This window comes from Silene latifolia, chromosome 11 (assembly GCF_048544455.1).
Source record: "Silene latifolia isolate original U9 population chromosome 11, ASM4854445v1, whole genome shotgun sequence".
In the NCBI taxonomy this organism is placed as follows: domain Eukaryota; kingdom Viridiplantae; phylum Streptophyta; class Magnoliopsida; order Caryophyllales; family Caryophyllaceae; genus Silene; species Silene latifolia.
In genome coordinates this window covers 33,637,811-33,658,279 of record NC_133536.1, presented here as the reverse complement: position 1 = coordinate 33,658,279, position 20,469 = coordinate 33,637,811, and positions in this window count along the sequence as shown.

The window sequence follows — 20,469 nt, the reverse complement described above, 5'->3', positions numbered from 1 at the left end:
CAACTTTAGTGTTGTCGGGGATGAAGTAGCAGTCTTGGAAGACTTCTACACCCGGGTGTCTGACCTTGGACACAGAATCATAGATCGGCTCTAGAAAGCCGTGGTAAAGCTCGGACTCTCCCTCGGGGACCAAGTATCCATTGAGGGTCAGATGGTAGGGACAGAGGATAATTTCGTTCTTCTTGCGTTTCTGAATTAGGAGGTTCATCTCCTAGATGTCTTCATCGGTAGGCTCATTGTTGGGAAATGTGTCCTCAACAATAGTGCGATCACATGATTTAAATATCATTATTAGATCTCATTACAAGAATACGGAAGGGATGATACATTACATTACATATATAGCCAACTGGTCCACACATATCGATAATGATTGGCTGGCTAGAGTTTGACATTACTGTCGTGCGACGGTGGTGATCAGTTGATCCCTTGAGGTCACACCTAAAGGACGATTCCCTTAATTGAAAAGGTTAATTAGTTATATACCGATACAGATTAATTAATTCCTTAAAATTGAACAATTCAATTTGTGAGAGAGAATATTGATATCTTATTGTAATGAGATTAAATAAGATTTATTTTAGTAATAAAATGCTTTGTTACTAAAATTATTTATTGTTTGAGAAACAATAAAGATAAGAATGAATGGTTAATTATAATTACAAGAAATTGTGAATTATAATTATATGACCCATTTTATTTATGTGATCAAGTATCACTAGTCAATTTGTTGTATGTAATTTAATTAATTCAAAATATGATATTTATGTGATAAATATGCATTAAATTAATTAATAACATGTATCATATAACATGTGACATATTGTGTGACAAGTGACAAATTGACAAAATAAAATGGTAGTCCATTTTACATATGGACCGAAATATTGTAGGTAGTGGAGGATAATGGGTGTATTATTTTAATGCCTAAAATTATTATAATCATACCTATTATTACATAGCCTTACACCTACAATATTGATAAGACAAAAAGGGAAAGCAAGATGCTCTCCCTTGGCCTCTTGCTAGCCGGCTCTACTACTCCTATTAGAGGAGTTTTAGTTCTTTTATCTTATATTCTTACACTACCATTCAATCCACATGCAAAAGGTTCGTGTATTTTCTCTCTTCTCTCTCCTTAATCTTCATCAAAAAGATGAGATTTTAATTCAATTGTTCATGAAAGATTACTAAAATTATTAATGTAATATATGAGTATTAGTAATCGATTTTAAGGTAAACTACATTACAAACATCTAGTGCATGTTAGTTTGTGGGATTGAGGGATAGTTTTGGGTGCTACTAATTGGAGGGCTTCTAATTTGAAGTCATGAATGTTCATCCATTAATGGAAAGCTCAAGAACTAACAAGAAGGAGATCTTGTTGGTGCCCATATGATGACCGAAATTATCATAGTAAGGAACATGATTTCTTCTCTTACCTTTTTAGTTTGCATGCATAAGATCTAGAATTTATTTTATGACTAAATAAATTTAGAACATATATGAATATGTCAAGTAATGAGATATATATTTATAACAAGCGGTATCAAGAGCACAAGGTTGTTTGCATGCAAATCGGTTATAGTTTTTCCGAGTTATACGATTAACATATAAAACTTGTAAATTTGTGTTATTATGATATATCACGAAAATAATTTTTGCATGTTAAAGTTTCTGATCCTACAATGTATTTAGGATATTTTGGTTAATTTATGGATTTTATTGTTCATTTTATATAATATTGACATTAAAATGTGATTTTTATGATAAAAATGTCATTTTTGGACTAAAATTAGCTAAACTTCGAATTTTCCAGTGGTTTTTGGATATGTTTTTACATATATTATTTTTAGTTGATCTGGAAATTTTCATAATTTTTGGAGTTCTTATGCTCGAAAAATGGATTTTTCATGTTTAAAATCGGATTTAGAAGAAAAATAGGTTAATATGAGATAAATTTCGAATCTGGTCATAGAAATTTAGTATGTTGTCACATGAAATTTTACAAGATGTGTGTAAAATAATAGGCTATATTGAAGTCCTAATGCATGATTTATGAATTTTTGATGAAAAATAGAATAAATAGTGACTTAATTAGTGAATAATTCCTAAAACATACTCCATGAAAAAGGAAAAACGTCATATGTTGCATTTTATTATCCATTTCAGATCTAAAATGGAAAAGTTGATAAATTTATTTTTCTAATGTTTTTATGATTATATTTGTTAAAACCGATAAACCGCAACATTGTTTTTCCGGATAAATTTCGAAATTTTTAACCTAAGTTTTAGAACATTATGAGTGTCATGATATTTTTCCAGAATGTTCATGAGTTTAAATTTTGAATTTTGAATTTATTTGAAATTTTTGTGATTTATTTGAAGTTTATAGCATTTTATTGTAATTTTTGGGTCCATTAATGAACAATTTTAAGAAATATGAGTTAATTATAGTCAAATACTTAGTGGAGACTAATTTTGAGTTCTAATAGGTTAGGGTAATTAACTTGTGCATAAATATGAATTTATGTAATTTATTGTGATTTTATAAGGTTGAATCACGCAAATCCGTAAAAATCGTTTAATATACGATATTGGCTCCTTAAAGGTGATTTAGCATAAACTTGGGCATGTTCATACATGTTATAATGCTGCATTTTATTTATGATTGTCATAATTTTATTTTATGTAATTTTATTTTATGTAATTTTTACTTAGTATGGCCTTAGTTTTTAATTGGTATTACCCGAAATGTATGGGAATATCGATTCGGTTGTAATTTATTGTGATCTCGTATCACCGTTTTGTAATTTAATAGATTTATTTTTATTTTAATTACAAATGTATAATAGGAAATTATGTAATTTGTTATGTAATTTAATTATTCCGGAGTTCCTTGAAGACGGTGTCATTCAAGAAGGCGATACATAAAGACGGTGTTACCTCGAGATGGGTGCCTCAACCGAAGTTCAAGGGACCAATGGAGTTGGTTTCCGAATATGTAATAGTTAATTAGATTTTCTATTTTAGAAAGGCCATACTAGGATTTAATTTATGCTTTGCATTTTATTTATATGTCGCATGCATCGCTAAATCGCCATAACTAAAACATGCATTATTCTTTTTATCGAGTTTATCGACCGTGTCAATTACAATTATCGTAGTTCACCGCTTTAGTTCACTTAAAACGTGATAGATAATAAATTTACATGACCTCTCGCTAAAACAATAAATTGAGACATAGCCTTACCAAAGAGTAGAAACCATGAAAACCTATTTCGTGAGGGAGTGCACTCGGCCACACCGGGGTACAAACCTTGTTACGTAGGGGAAGTGGGTGATAAATGTCTATCCACCGAATTCATGTTGATGAGGGTTTTATCGGCCACACCGTGCCCAAATTAATATGGGTTTGGATCATGGACACATTTATTCGAAATTTGGATTGAACTCAACGAAAGTTTTTCGATAAGGGTTTTATCGGCCACACCGTGCCCTTGTTGGATGTGTTTTGGGCTAAAGATAAAGTATTAATGTAATTTTATCGACCAAGAGTTCTAAAAGTAGAATCGATTAAAAGGTTAATCCAGCGAGTTATATTGATAAGGGTTTTATCGGCCACACCGTGGCCAAGTTAATATGAATTTGGATCTTGGAATCATTTAATATAGTTGGGTAGAGGTCACTATGTAAATTCCATACTTGTTTACAAGTATTATTATAACGATGAATGTTTTGTTTGCATTATTCCGTTATCATATTGTTCTATTTCTTTACCACAATTCATATATGATATCATTTCGATTTTTGATTCATATCTCCATTAATCCATCGTAACTAAAGACAAATATGAATTTTTCTTCTAAATCCTCGTGTTATCCATTGGAAGGATCTCTTGCAAAGAGTATAGATAAAAGTTATTCATTATCAAACAGGTTTTTGATTCTTGACTAACACATCTACTTACAATGGATTGTTTTTCATATACTTAATTAAATTAAGTACCTTGAAATGATAAATTGTTTTGGTAATTAGATTTGTCAGAATTCGTAATTGGCCAAAATAAAGCAACCACTACAATGAAAGTTTTAAAACTAAAACGAACAAATGAAGAGTAATCTTCATGAATTAAATTTTGCTTCTCAAAGCAAAGACTCATTGAAATGAGTGGGAGCGTTCTCTTAAACCGTTAAGATGAGGACGAGGTTCAACAAGTAAAGATTATAATGGAATTGATACAAGGTAATGTTAAAGGTAAAGTTGTTGAGAATGACGATACTAAACCTATCAATCCCGACCGATAAAGTTTCCATTGTCTTAAATGTTGGACACTAGAAAGGAAACTACCCCAAATTATTGAAGAATCAACAAATTAGTTGTGGGACATCTAATGGGACCTTCTTCTTTAAATGTTTATTTGATTGACATAAGTTTTGCTAGTACTATTTCGTCAATATTAGAAACCGATGGTGGTTTTCATCATTGCATGTGATACATAGGATGATTAGAATATGACGACTAGCATCAATTAATGTCGAGGGATAGAGTCATTATGAACTCAATCCAGTTTTGGGTTTAGAGTTGTAGGTAATTGTGACTATTAAGTACATAAACTCTAAATAAGAATACAAACTTGTTAAGATACAAAAGAGGTTTCACTTTTGTGACCCTATACACCACGATTTGATGTATGGCTAGCCCATTATCAAGGTGGTTATATTCTAAACCAAACTAGAATGATATATCATGTAGATGATGAAAGACTCAAATTGGTAACCCAAGATTAAACTTTAGATTTTGGAATGATGAACGCAAAGAGTTATCGAGTACTCTTGCAACCATTAGATTGTTAATCTTATGGTATATGCGTATCTTGTATTCAAAGCAAGATGTCTCGTGCCTTTTGGTTGAAAAGGAGATCGTGGTTGTAAATCATGGATCCAAAATAGGTTGATCATTTTATTTTACCAACGATTTAGGTTGACACTAATGTGTTCACTTAATAAGGTAAATAGAGAAATCTTTGAAGAAGTTCAAATGTTCAAAGAAGCACGAATTAATCGTGATGGGATTATCAAAGTGAAGACTTTGATATAAGTCAAAGGAAATGTGATATAGTATCACAAGTTAATCTCTCTAAGCACGCATTATGGAATAATGTGTGGTTGGATAAGAAATCAAACGCTATTAGATATGGTTTGGACTTCAATCAAGTTATTTTGATTTGCTGATTCTTTTGGGGATTTTATCACTTTGTCTAAGTTATTTTACCACTAAATCTAAACGAATCATATGAGATATGAAATGGTAGAGTACCATATTTGTAAGTTTTCACAAGAAACAAATGCTCATTTTTCCCCTTCAATTATCACGAGTACGACGGGTTTGCGGCTCGTGAAGCTGTCTTTCTAAAATACAAGTTTATTTCTAGAAGACAGAGTGGGAGAAATTATTCAAGAGCCACAAAGAATTCCACTGAGAATGTTATGTCGCAAGAAAATGTCGCAAGAAAATGGTCTTTCTTGACTACATGAGACGTTTTGTGTAAAATGTTGTTTCTTTAAAACCTAGGAGGTTAAATTCGTCACTTGTTGAAAGTGATGAATTCATGCTACTTTTTAAGAAAGTAAAGAGCTTGCAACTTACAAAGAAATTGTTTGATTCAAGTTGATTACTTCTGGAAATTAATGAAGATATGACTTACATAAGAGTGTTTAAGTCACAAACTCAATACAATGCTTAGAGCCATGAAAATCCGATATAAAAGGCTTGATTGGTAGCAAAGGGTTTTGCACTGGTTGAAATGCTTAAGTCTATTTGGATCTTATTAGGGATTGTGTTTCATTATTATAAAATACATAGCGAGTGAATATAAAACCCACTTGTTCAATTAGAAGGAATGTATTCAATACATGTCTTGAGTTTTGTAGATTCTTGCAATCCTAAGATAATATGAAACTTAAGAGAGAATCTTAAGTAGGACATCAATGAGTTGGAATCAATGTTTTTATCATGTTATAAAACTTTTCTCGATAAGTCAAGAAGTTGTGTTTATACATGGAGTTTAGTGGGAGTTACGGAAATTTTAATTAGTCTTATATGTGGATGACATATTGATCATTGAGAATGATTTAAGACTTTTGGAGTATTATAATACATCTTTAATATCCGGATTTATGAAGATAAATCTACATGATATTAGCGTCAAATAAGAAGTCTCATGTTGATAAGATTCATGACTGGTTCAATGAATTGAACATATTTGATTGATTCCATTTGCTTCCGCTGCCGAATCAATTAAATAGGAAATGATGTATAACACTTCATATACTTTGAGTATGATGAATTGTTTCAAAATCGAATTCACGAAATAATTACCAAGTAGCCATATTGATTACCCTTAAGTGCTTGCAGAAACATTAAGGATATAATGCAAAGTGTTTTTTGATGCAATTTTGTGTAAGGGTGTTACACAAGTGACAATTGACAATTGAGATTGCGCATGGTTTCTGACAAAACCATAATCAAAACACATTAGGATGGTTAAGATACCATTGTGGCTATGTTATTTAAGAAATAGATTTTCTAGAATCGTTCTAGGCAATAAAGAACAATAAGAGATATTTATAACGGAAATTGAGTACACTTGCAATCATGAGATGTGCAAGAGGATGAGTCCCGCACACTGTGAAAACAGTGGGAGCTATTCTTAGGCTAGAGGGCCTATGTCTTGATTGGATCTCGACACGTACTCAGAAAGTTTTGTGATGCAAATGTATACATTACAAAGGAAAACGAGTATGTAGTAAGGTTGAGTAAGGTACAAGAAGTTGATAAAACCTACTAACCAAAGCCTTCTCATAGGCTAAACATGATGAGTCATGTCATTTCAATTGAATTGAAATGAACAACTACATACAAGATCAAATTAGATTATAGAACATGAAATAGTAATCAGACATTGACTATTCATATGTGATAATCGCATTTGTCGTTCGTGTTTTTAAATCTTAAAAACTCCTTTTATACCATGTTACATCCAAACGGGTTGTAGAGACAATTGAACCCCGTTAAAGTGAACTCAGATTAACATAGTATTCGCCCATAGTCACTTGTATGAGGTGACGTCTCGAAGTGACTAGAGTGTGATGCGATTGATGGCAAGTTCAAGTGCCATAGAGTCATGTGAGATGACTAGTCGATCACATAGGCAGACTGTTAGGAAAACTTTGTCGGGCAGTGACCGTGATGCGTGTCATTTATATGATGTTTTACATCTCTTTTTACACGCATTTCAGAGCTCATTTGTGTAGTATATGCTACATTTCTCCCTATTTCCGTCTACTTCCGTATTTTGTACGTTATTGCAGAAATGTGAAGAATTTAGCGGGAAATCAAGCCAAATCCGCCCCCGAGTAATCTGCATTGCAAATGACGTAAAGGAACTGCTTAAGGAACGAGCTTGGTGCGCAATCCAAGGCCCAAAAGACAAGTCCACGTATTTTGAGAAGTCAATTAGCAGCTCAATCGGTCGATCGACTACCACCTTCAGTCGATCGACCAATGCTCGGGTTCCAGAAGCCACTGTTGCTGAGATCCAGTCGATCGACCAGCATTATCAGTCGATCAACCAGGTTTCTATTCCAGACGGGAATTAAAAGATTGAGAAACTTGAAGCCCGTGAAGTTTAGGTTTAGGAAATAATTGTTACGTTAGTTTGCTATATAACGTAACCTAAAAACATCAGAATGGGTATCTAGCTTTTATCGAATTACATCTGAGTTTTACCTAGTTTCACATTCAATTTAGTTTATCAATAATTAGGGTTCGGAGACATTGTGAGCATCGGAATTTTGTTCTTGTTCTTAATCGTTCCGCTGCAATTTCGGTATTTCCTTGTTCTTAATTCAGTTCATCTTTATTGCATTCGTAGAGATAGATTTGCTAGTTAGTTTCCCGAAAGCCGTAATTATCATCTTATGCAATTTCTTTATACCGTTAATTCAAGCATGAATTCCTTAGTCTTAATCTTTAATGTTGTTATAGTTTTCATCATAGCCATGAGTAGCTAAATAGTTCGTGCTAGGATGTAGGCGAGTTGTAGCATAGGCGGCATTAGATTTTACACGGACTGAACCCGCGTGTCAGTCGATCGACTGACATTGTTGGTCGATCGACTGACCTTGTAAGGTTATCCTTCGTTTTAATTGTTTTTAATCTTGTATTTAACAAATCGAATGCATGCGAGCAGTTAGATACCTATTTTGTGACCGACCCATTAGATCGAAAGATAGGGAAGGTTATTTGACCATCAATTAAATCGACTAAACTGTGCTGAGATCGAAAGATAGGTATAGTTAAGACCATTACTCGCTTTTCAGGACGAAAGTTAGTATTAGTGACATTAGGGACCTATAGCGAGATCGAAAGATGCTATTTGTTAGGAGTGGACCGAGAGGACCTCTTATTTCCCGCCTTACCTGTGTTTGATTCAGACCGACTTAGTTTGCTGCCGCCAAAGCTATAACGACCTGACCATCTTAGTACCCTTCTTTTATCTGTTTAAATCGTATTTTTAGTTTATTTTCTTTTTATTGTTATTAGCTATAGACCAATTCAAATCAACCCCCACAATAGTTACCTCGGACTGAACATAAATCAACTAAAGTTTACAACTGCCTCCTTGTGGTTCGACCCTGTTACCACTAGCCTAGGTTAGTCTTAATAGGAGATTATAAATTTTATCTTTGGTACTCAAAACGACGGGTATCAAATTTTGGCGCCGTTGCCGGGGAGGCAATGGTCCTAATTTTAGTTGTTTTTATTTTTAGTTTTTCTCAGTTTAAGGGACTTCTGTTCCTTAAACTCTTCTTATATTCTTTTTGTAGTTTCTTCTTATGCGCAGGTCACAGGGTGGAGAATTAGTACCATTGAACCCTGAGCTTGAGAGATCCTTGCGCGAGTTGAGGCGAACACAAAGAGTATTACCGACAGAGGAAGAGCTGAGTACTCTGTCAAGCTATCACGAGAACGAACTGTTCGAAGAAGACCCACAGTCTTCACCCGTTTCCACTTCTTCAGCCGAGACAGTTACTTCTCCGGAAATTCCAGTCATGGCCGAGGAAGCAAGTATAGCTAGTTTTTCTGAGCCGACAGCCGACAATTTATACAAGGGGTTCGAGTTACCGGGAGATGCCAGGAAATTTGAACCAAAGCCTGCTTACATTACTATGGTAGAGAGAAACCAGTTCGGGGGAGCTGCAAATGAAGATGCAGTTAAACATATGGAGACCTTCATTGACTACTGCTGCTCCATTCCCCCACCAGCTGGCGTGACCCATGACCAGATCAAGGATACTATGTTCATCTTCTCCCTTCGCGATGATGCAAGGGAATGGTATAGAGATCTGGACCGAGCCGCTCAGGAGATCACTGATTGGAATACATTGGCATTGGCGTTCTATAAGAAGTACTTTTCTGCTTCAAGGACGATCGCTATTAGAGCTCAAATCACGGGCTTTAAACAAGGGCCAGATGAGAATTTCCACGAGGCATGGGTCCGATTCAAGAAGTTGGTGCGAACCATACCGCACCATGGGTTTGCAAAGTGGAGTTTGTGCAATCATTTCTACAATGGATTGTACGACGACCAGAGAGCCATTTTGGATGCTGCAGCCAATGGAAGATTCGCTGAAAATTTGGGAGCAACCAAGGGGTAGAAGATCATCGATGATCTAGCTACCCACAAGGCTGAGTATGGGAATTCGAGAGGGAACCAGAGGAGAGCTGCTGAATCTTCCTCTGTTGCTGCACTTGAGGCTCTCACCGCAAGATTTGACAAGTATGAGCTGGGAGGAGCTTCTAAAGGTGGGATGTACCAATTCAACGCTGTGTCAGACGGTCCCTTCGTCTGTGAAAGGCGTGGAGTTGAGGGCCATGTCTCGAAAAACTGCCCTAGCCCCTTTGAATCATGCGCTGCCATTCAACACTATAGGCAGACCAATACCTACTACGAGCCACAACATCCAAACTTGAGTTGGAGAAGCCAGAATGTTTTGAATCCAACTCAACCTCCGCCACAGCAGCAGCCATATGTGCCTCCGCATCAAAAGCAACAGCAATATCAAAAGCCTCCTTATGTGCCACTGCAGCAACAAACACAAAATTCTGAATTTTTCGAGCTAAAGAATCTGTTGCTGAAGGAGTCCCAAGCAAGAGAGGCTGGGATGAAGTTGCTAGAGAGCCAAATAGCTCAGTTGGCTAGCAAAAGTAACACTCGAGCTCCCGGACACTTACCCACTCAACCCGAACAAAAGGAGACCCTACAAGCCATCACCTTGAGGAGCGGGTCCACCCTTGAGGGTCCTGCCATGGTCGAGAAAGCTGTTGAAAAGAATGAGGCAGATCCGAGTCCAAACAAAGCTGTAACGAATAAATCAAAAAAAAAATGTCTGCGGGTATTTGATCGATCGATCGACGTATCTAGTCGATCGATCGAAACACGGGTTCTGAGCTTCGAATCAGTGCAACCCAGTCGATCGACTGAGGAGGTTGATCGATCGACCAATATCACTACTGATGTTGAAGAATTTCGTCCTTTAATGCCAACTAATCTACGAGACCACTTGTTTCGGGGTACCACGATCCGAAAATTTTGGGGCGGAACCGAGTCTTGATGGGTTAGTCCCGGCTCCGAAGTTCGATCCAATGACGGTTAATGGCTCTCATCTTAGACGGTCTGAGGAGGGGTCTAGCTTCAACAAATAAAAGGTGACGGACTTCCAGCCAAAGTCCAAGGACGCCGGCGCGCGCGAATTAGAGGAGAGGGCTAAGGTGCTCCTTCTGACCCCATATCCGGAGAGACTCGTGCCGACAAAGGAACAGGTATCTTTCAGTAAATTTGAGAAAGTTATTCGTAGCTTGAATGTTCAGGTACCCTTCCTTGAGTTAGTTAACCAAGTGCCAGCATACACTAAGTTTATGAAACAGTTATTGTCAAAGAAAAAATCGCTTGAACATGTTCATACTGTTGCACTAACTAAAGAGTCTTGCTCCTACTTGTCTCACACTGCGCCCCATAAGTTAGAAGACCCGGGCAGTTTTTCCGTCCCTTGTAGCATAGGTACCTTTTCTATCGAAAAGGCTTTATGTGATTTAGGAGCTAGCATAAGTGTCATGCCCTTGAGTCTAGCTAGGAAGCTTAAACTGACCAGGTTTGCTATTACTGAAATGACAGTCCAGATGGCTGACCGATCTGCGGTCGAGCCCATAGGAGTCCTAGAGGACATACCCGTCCAGATAGGGAAGTTTTTCTTCCCTGTTGCCTTTGTTGTCCTTGATATGCCTGAGGATGACCATATTCCCATCATTTTGGGTAGGCCATTTCTGCACACTGCTGGTGCAGTCATCGATGTCGGTCTAGGTACCTTGACTTTCAAAGTGGGAAAGCACTCTATTGTCTTTGCCCAGCCGGCTAAGAAAAAGGATCCCATGTGGCCGGTCACTTGTAATACGGTTTCTGAAAAGAAATCGTACTTTGTGCTCCCTGAATTACCTGTCCCTATTACTACTCCTGTATTAACCCCTCCGCCCCAGACTGGGAGCGAAAAAGAGGAAAAACTTGTTGTTTTAGACATTGCAGGAGCTGGTTTGGGGAAGGAAGAGCAGCTGGATGCTCCAGCTGCGATAGAGCAGATCGTTTTAAGAGGCGGTCTTGGATGCCTAAGTTATGGGACTGATGAGGAAGTGGAAGATGAGCCCGCCAAGGTGAGATGGTCTGATTTGGATTCCGACGATTCCAAGGAAATCCTTGATTGGGGAGATGACGAAGTTGATCAGCTGAGTTCTCCGACTGTCGATGCTAAGAAAGGTGCAACTGACAAGATGAGCACCATTGAGGCTACCTCTAGTAGCCAAAAGCCGACGAAGTGGGCCATACCGTGGTCCTTCTTGATCAACTATTAAGTTGATCAAATGCGTTATAAACTTCATTTTAATTTTGTTAAGACATTTTATTGCTTTTGTGTGCGCGAGAACTTCGCTTTTATTTTATTTGCTTAGGATTTTTTAAGTACTTTCGACATTCTTCTGGGTTTTGCGCAATTTTGTGCGCGTATTATTGTGCATTTGCAGGTATTTAGAGCTTGTTAGCTCAAATCATTGAGCAATTACGAAGAAATAAGACACTGCAGCAGTGTATTCGGTCGATCGACCGGCACCATTGGTCGATCGACTGAATTGCAGGTTTACAGGAGCTACTGTTCACGTCCACCTGGTCGATCGACTAGGTTAAGTGGTCGATCGACCACTTCTGCTGCTATATTCATTCACGACCTCTCCCCTGCTGTGTTTGGTCGATATGGGGACCTAAGGGAGTCCTCTACTCCACTTTATTTTCCGTCGAATTATCTATTTCTTCTATTTGCCCATTTGTGCACTGTTTTTACGCTTCAAAATTGTTTTCTCAGTCTTATGCGTGGTTTTTAATTGTCTCTTCAGGTCCTTATTGGTAGCAGTGCTGGCTACTGAAACCTCCTAGCTAACGCTGGTTTGGGGAGGTTTCCTTTTCTGCGCTCAAAGTCTTGTGAGTTCCTGTCTTTACTTCATGTCATTATGTTATTTCTTTTCTCGCAAATTCCCATTTCTCTTTTCTTCATCACATGATTTTGCACAATGGGGACATTGTGCGATTTGGTTTGGGGAAGGGTTTTGCGTCGCATATCACTTGCATAGCATTCACGTTTACTTTTTTGTTTTGCATTGTTTATTTCCATTATATATACAGAAAAATTCAAAAAAAAATTTGAAAAATTTCAAAAATTTCATAAAATGCACGTTTATTTTAGCATATAGGTTGAGTCGGAACGGTAGTATTTCAAGGATGATACTGCATTTGCATCTGTTTTGCCTGAGCCTTGCTAGATTAACATGTTATTAGTAGAATCGTATGTGCATATCTACGAGTTTTCGTTAATTTACTTGCTGAATCTTGAGACTTGACTTTAATAATTGGCAAGCTACATCATATTTCTGAGGTTTAGAGCCTACAACTGGTGATATTCATGACCAGTTTATCTAGGAATGTGGGTAGTACTCCTTATGAGACATGTTTCCTTAATTTGCATAATTATGAATTTGATCTACTTAATACCTGTATGCATTCGGTTTGTGGTTAGTTGACACATGTGGTAGAGGTTTCCTTTTTCTCATTTTACCCATAAGCTTCACACTGCCAAAAATATCCTTTTTGTCCCATTTACTACATCCTATATTTAGCCTGTCCTTTGTCAAGCTAGTAGTCTGTGTTCTTGGGGTTGTTACTCATTTTTGGTGGTGTTTGCTCGTTTGAGATGTTGTTGGGAAACTGAAAAAAAGGAAAGAAAGAAATAGAAAAAAAAATAGAAAAAATTGAAATTCGAAAAAAAAAAAAGAAAAAGAAGAAAAGAAAAGTTTTTGTACTGTTTAGAGCAGTCGATCGACTGCTCCTTTAGGTCGATCGACTGAAGTCCGTGAAAGAAGAAAAAAATCAATTCGCATACCTTATACCTTATCTTTTGGCGATTTTTGCTCCCATATTTCATTTATATCTTATGGGGAGTTAGTTGATTACTTCTATCTTGGAGTTTGTGAGTTTGTGCTTGCTATAGCACCGTGTTGTTTGCCTATGAGAAAGAAGTTGGATGTTGTCCTTTGGTTCCGTTCTGGTACTAGCTTGATCACCTGTACCTCCACTTTACCATAAAATGTTTTGCCTCTTCTTACCCATACCTCACATTTCCATAATTATACCTCGGCATGTGTCAATGGTCATCTGTTTGGTTGGAATGCGTATGTACGGTCATAGAGGTCATCTTCATAATTTATTGCTGGCATGTTTTCATAGGTCGCAGTTAGGTGAGAGTCAGTACAAAATTTACTTTTTTCTATCTTACATTAATATCACCTGTGCTTATTGAGTGTTTTGAGTGACCCGTGAGAGTCCAGTTTGATAAGTCTTTACAGTCAACGGTTCAGTAGTTTTTGACGACCTTATAATTCGTTTGCATGATTCACATTACTAATTGATTGTTGGTTGTGCATTAAATTGGTTTAGGCCTTAAAGTTTGCATTTCGCTCTGAGATTGAATTCGTTCCATTAGGTCATTAGATCGAGTCTAGTTCTTGCTTGGGGACAAGCAAGGGTTTGGTTTGGGTAAGTTTGATGCGTGTCATTTATATGATGTTTTACATCTCTTTTTACACGCATTTCAGAGCTCATTTGTGTAGTATATGCTACATTTCTCCCTATTTCCGTCTACTTCCGTATTTTGTACGTTATTGCAGAAATGTGAAGAATTTAGCGGGAAATCAAGCCAAATCCGCCCCCGAGTAATCTGCATTGCAAATGACGTAAAGGAACTGCTTAAGGAACGAGCTTGGTGCGCAATCCAAGGCCCAAAAGACAAGTCCACGTATTTTGAGAAGTCAATTAGCAGCTCAATCGGTCGATCGACTACCACCTTCAGTCGATCGACCAATGCTCGGGTTCCAGAAGTCACTGTTGCTGAGATCCAGTCGATCGACCAGCATTATCAGTCGATCGACCAGGTTTCTATTCCAGACGGGAATTAAAAGATTGAGAAACTTGAAGCCCGTGACGTTTAGGTTTAGGAAATAATTATTACGTTAGTTTGCTATATAACGTAACCTAAAAACATCAGAATGGGTATCTAGCTTTTATCGAATTACATCTGAGTTTTACCTAGTTTCACATTCAATTTAGTTTATCAATAATTAGGGTTCGGAGACATTGTGAGCATCGGAATTTTGTTCTTGTTCTTAATCGTTCCGCTGCAATTTCGGTATTTCCTTGTTCTTAATTCAGTTCATCTTTATTGCATTCGTAGAGATAGATTTGCTAGTTAGTTTCCCGAAAGCCGTAATTATCATCTTATGCAATTTCTTTATACCGTTAATTCAAGCATGAATTCCTTAGTCTTAATCTTTAATGTTGTTATAGTTTTCATCATAGCCATGAGTAGCTAAATAGTTCGTGCTAGGATGTAGGCGAGTTGTAGCATAGGCGGCATTAGATTTTACACGGACTGAACCCGCGTGTCAGTCGATCGACTGACATTGTTGGTCGATCGACTGACCTTGTAAGGTTATCCTTCGTTTTAATTGTTTTTAATCTTGTATTTAACAAATCGAATGCATGCGACCAATTAGATACCTATTTTGTGACCGACCCATTAGATCGAAAGATAGGGAAGGTTATTTGACCATCAATTAAATCGACTAAACTGTGCTGAGATCGAAAGATAGGTATAGTTTAGACCATTAGTCGCTTTTCAGGACGAAAGTTAGTATTAGTGACATTAGGGACCTATAGCGAGATCGAAAGATGCTATTTGTTAGGAGTGGACCGAGAGGACCTCTTATTTCCCGCCTTACCTGTGTTTGATTCAGACCGACTTAGTTTGCTGCCGCCGAAGCTATAACGACCTGACCATCCTAGTACCCTTCTTTTATCTGTTTAAATCGTATTTTTAGTTTATTTTCTTTTTATTGTTATTAGCTATAGACCAATTCAAATCAACCCCCACAATAGTTACCTCGGACTGAACATAAATCAACTAAAGTTTACAACTGCCTCCTTGTGGTTCGACCCTGTTAGCACTAGCCTAGGTTAGTCTTAATAGGAGATTATAAATTTTATCTTTGGTACTCACAACGACGGGTATCAGACCGCTTATAGAGTTCTGGCAAATTTATATAGCCTGGTCGTGGCGAGAGCTAATATAGTATTCTAATGAGTCGATTCTTTTGACTATAGACTGTTCGCCTAAGATGGCACAGTTTCAGATTAACTTTGATTTGTGTTACTACGACCTTCGTAAATGGGGTCAAATGAGCATATTTTGGGTTATGATGGTTGTGGCTAGTCGAAGGGAATAAGTGCGATAGGAATTGTCCACCCCTTTGTCAGGGTTAAAACAATATCTCAGGGCCACTCGAGGAGTAATAAACTTGAAATGCGTGGCCACGCTCGGAGGGTATCCATGGTGGATAAATTCCGGTCAATCAGTTATTCTCCAGATCGAGGAAACCACTCTCGATATGATCACTTGCAAGTACGACCCGAAAGACACCTTGCATTGAGTGGGAGATAGTAATAGGACAAGAGAATTGGTGACGCACACTTGTCGAGGACAAGTGGGAGATTGTTGGGAAATGTGTCCTCAACAATAGTGCGATCACATGATTTAAATATCATTATTAGATCTCATTACAAGAATACGGAAGGGATGATACATTACATATATAGTCAACTGGTCCACACATATCGGTAATGATTGGCTGGCTAGAGTTTGACATTACTGTCGTGCGACGGTGGTGATCAGTTGATCCCTTGAGGTCACACCTAAAGGACGATTCCCTTAATTGAAAAGGTTAATTAGTTGTATACCGTCTGATTAATTAATTCCTTAAAATTGAACAATTCAATTTGTGAGAGAGAATATTGATATCTTATTGTAATGGGATTAAATAAGATTTATTTTAGTAATAAAATGCTTTGTTACTAAAATTATTTATTGTTTGAGAAACAATAAAGATAAGAATGAATGGTTAATTATAATTACAAGAAGTTGTGAATTATAATTATATGACCCATTTTATTTATGTGATCAAGTATCACTAGTCAATTTGTTGTATGTAATTTAATTAATTCATGAAATGATATTTATGTGATAAATACGCATTAAATTAATTAATAACATGTATCATATAACATGTGACATATTGTGTGACAAGTGACAAATTGACAAAATAAAATGGTAGTCCATTTTACATATGGACCGAAATATTGTAGGTAGTGGAGGATAATGGGTGTATTATTTTAATGCCTAAAATTATTATAATCATACCTATTATTACATAGCCTTACACCTACAATATTGATAAGACAAAAAGGGAAAGCAAGATGCTCTCCCTTGGCCTCTTGCTAGCCGGCTCTACTACTCCTATTAGAGGAGTTTTAGTTCTTTTATCTTATTATTCTTACACTACCATTCAATCCACATGCAAAAGGTTCATGTATTTTCTCTCTTCTCTCTCCTTAATCTTCATCAAAAAGATGAGATTTTAATTCAATTGTTCATGAAAGATTACTAAAATTATTAATGTAATATCTGAGTATTAGTAATCGATTTTAAGGTAAACTACATTACAAACATCTAGTACATGTTAGTTTGTGGGATTGAGGGATAGTTTTGGGTGCTACTAATTGGAGGGCTTCTAATTTGAAGTCATGAATGTTCATCCATTAATGGAAAGCTCAAGAACTAACAAGAAGGAGATCTTGTTGGTGCCCATATGATGACAGAAATTATCATAGTAAGGAACATGATTTCTTCTCTTACCTTTTTAGTTTGCATGCATAACATCTAGAATTTATTTTATGACTAAATAAATTTAGAACATATATGAATATGTCAAGTAATGAGATATAGATTTATAACACTCAAAGCCTAACCCAAAGGGGATGTTGGGGACCTTAGCCTGTTTCAAGGGAGGTAAGGTGCTTTTTAGCAGATTGAGGGGTAAACCTGGGAAATAACCCTGGCGCATTAGAATGCGGTTGACTGTGAGGTCGGTAAACGGGTCACAATCAAAGGGTGTTGATTCATCGGATAGGGCATTCATAGCTTGGAATCCCCACATCTCACTATCGTCCTCCTCAATGGCTTGGGAGGCTATTCCGTTTTTCATGATGGCTTTGATCGGGGAAGCAGGAATTGTGATCATCTTTCCGTTGAAGGGGACCCTGATTTTCTAATGAAGGGTTGAAGTAACTTCCTTGACGGCGTGAATCCAGGGCGGTCCCAAAAGCAAGTTGAAGGAGGCGTCGATGTCGACTACCTGAAAACTGGTTTGCCTTTCCAAAGGTCCGGTTGTAATGGTTAGGGTGATAAGCCCCGTAACCTTACGACGAGTGCCGTCATAGGCGCGTACTCCTTGATTGGTTGGGACCAAATCAGCTTCTTTGATACCCAATTTATGAGCCGTTTTTAGAAGAATGACATTAACCACAGATCCATCATCCACAAGAACCATAGGCACATTCTCTTTGAGGCATTACACGGTGATGTATAGGGCCACGTTATGGTTGGCTCCGAAGGCAGGGATATCCTCATCAGAGAAGATGATCGGTTTGTTCAGGTCGGGAACATCCCTTGTCATGTGTGCTACCATTTCTTCCGGGGAGGAGGTAAAGGGAACAATCAGTTTTCCCAAGGCTTGTAGAAGAGCTTGCCGATGCTCAAAGGATGTGGCGATCAGTTGCCAAATTGAAATTTAGACTTTTGCTTTCTGCAGTTGTTTGAGGATCGAATTTTTGGGAGCCTTTGGTTGAGTGTCCTCGTCTGGGACAGTCTGGTCATTCGTTGTTGGAACGACCGTTAGGTTTTGATAGGGGCGTCCGGACCGAGTAAGATGGCCGATATCTTTTGCTTGTTTCTCTTTTCCCGAGACCACATAAACATCCTCGGCATCATCTCTCCAGATACCATTGACTTCGGGATCTCGAGGGTACCTTGGAGGGGTATTCCTCGGTGGGCAATTTTGTGAGGAAAATTTTTGTGAGGGTAATTTTGTGGGAATATGTGTCCTCCGACAATAATGCGATCACAACTATCGATCATAATGATCACATATTTATGTCTCATTTTAAGAATACATGTGGGAAGTAATATTTTACTATCAACTGGTCCACACATATTGGTAATGATTGGCTGACTAGAGTTTGACATTACTGTCGTGCGACGGTGGCTAAAGGGTAACACTCTTAATTGATTATTTAATTAATCGTATGACGATGCGGGTTAATTAAATTACTTAAAATTGACGGACGATTTTGGTAGTAATATTTACGTATCTCATTATAATTTGATTAAAAAAGATACGGTCTAAGTGATCGAATTATTTTATTACTTAGATGAAATTATTGTTTACGGAAACAATTGAATCTGAATGAATAATTTATTATAAATGCAAGATGTTGTGATTTATAATAGGTAAATTGTTTTGGTACAAGTAATTATGAATTACTAAGTCGATTTTGTACATGGCGTATTTTATTAATACGTTGATTTTTAATACGTTAAAAATACATGACAATTTTAAATGACTTGTGACATGTGACAAATTGATAAATTGACAAAGATAAAATGGAATCCATTTTATCTAATATGGACCGAAATATGGAGGGAGTATGGTGTTTAAATTATGTTAAATTATTTGAGTGGAAACAAAATAATTACACCTAGCTATAGCCATGCAAGCCTATGTTTTCTTGGATAGAAAAACTTGCCCATGCATTGGCTCCCCAATCCCTCCTTCCACCGGTTTTTGAAGGGGCTAATAGAGAGTTTTTCTCTCTAATTATTCATTCATACAATATACAATATTTCTAGTGTAAGAAATAGAAAAGCTCTCTAAGAAAAACTAGAGAAATAAAAACTCCAAATATCTTCCTCTCTTGACCGAAATACAAGAGATAAAACAATAGTTTTGGGTCAATTTTATTAAGATTAATATTGTTCTAGTATTAATAATATTAGTCTTTTAGGAGGTTATCTTGGGTATAATTCCTTGGGAGAGATTCTATCCTTAAATCTTTGTTCATCCATATTAGGAGAGCTCAAGAACAAGTAAGGAGGAGATCTTACTTGTGCCCTTTGATCCGAAATCTCAATGTAAGAATGACGATTTCTTCTCTATATTTATTTGTGTTTGCATGCATAAGATCTAAATTAATTTTACGACTAAATTAAATTGTATCATATAAGAATATGTTGTATAATGAGATATAGATTACTAACATATTTTTGTGAGGGTGATTATTGTGAGGGTAGTTATTGTGGGGTGCGTGCCAAAATGGTCGCGGGAGCAATCCTTCCTGGTGAGGGTAGTTTCGGGTGTTTGAGGGACCCTCCCTCGGGCGTGGTGTCGGAGGACTGAAAATCAATCGGGGGTAGGCATCGTCAAGTCGGGTGATCCTTTCGGAGAGATTGGCTATAGCCTCCTCAACCTGTTGGAACATGGCAAGCATGGTCGCGGCGCTGAACACAAATACCCCATCCGAGGCATCCTTCTCCGAGGCATTTACTGTTGGAAATCATATTTTATATATCACATATTTTAGTTTAAAGTTTTAGTCATAGAAACTTAAAGATCTTATGCATGCAAAACATATAAATAAGTGTAAAGGAAAACCGGTTCCTTACATTGAATATTTCGGTTTATGGGCACAAGTAAGGTCTCCTACCTTCACTTGTTCTTGAGCTATGATGAGTAATGAAATGATCCTCCAAAGACTTCAAGTGTAGAAGCCACTCCTCTTGATTGCACCCAAAATTATCCCTTATCTCTACTAAATATAATATGTGCTAGATATTTGTTTAGTAGTTTACCATAAAATTGATT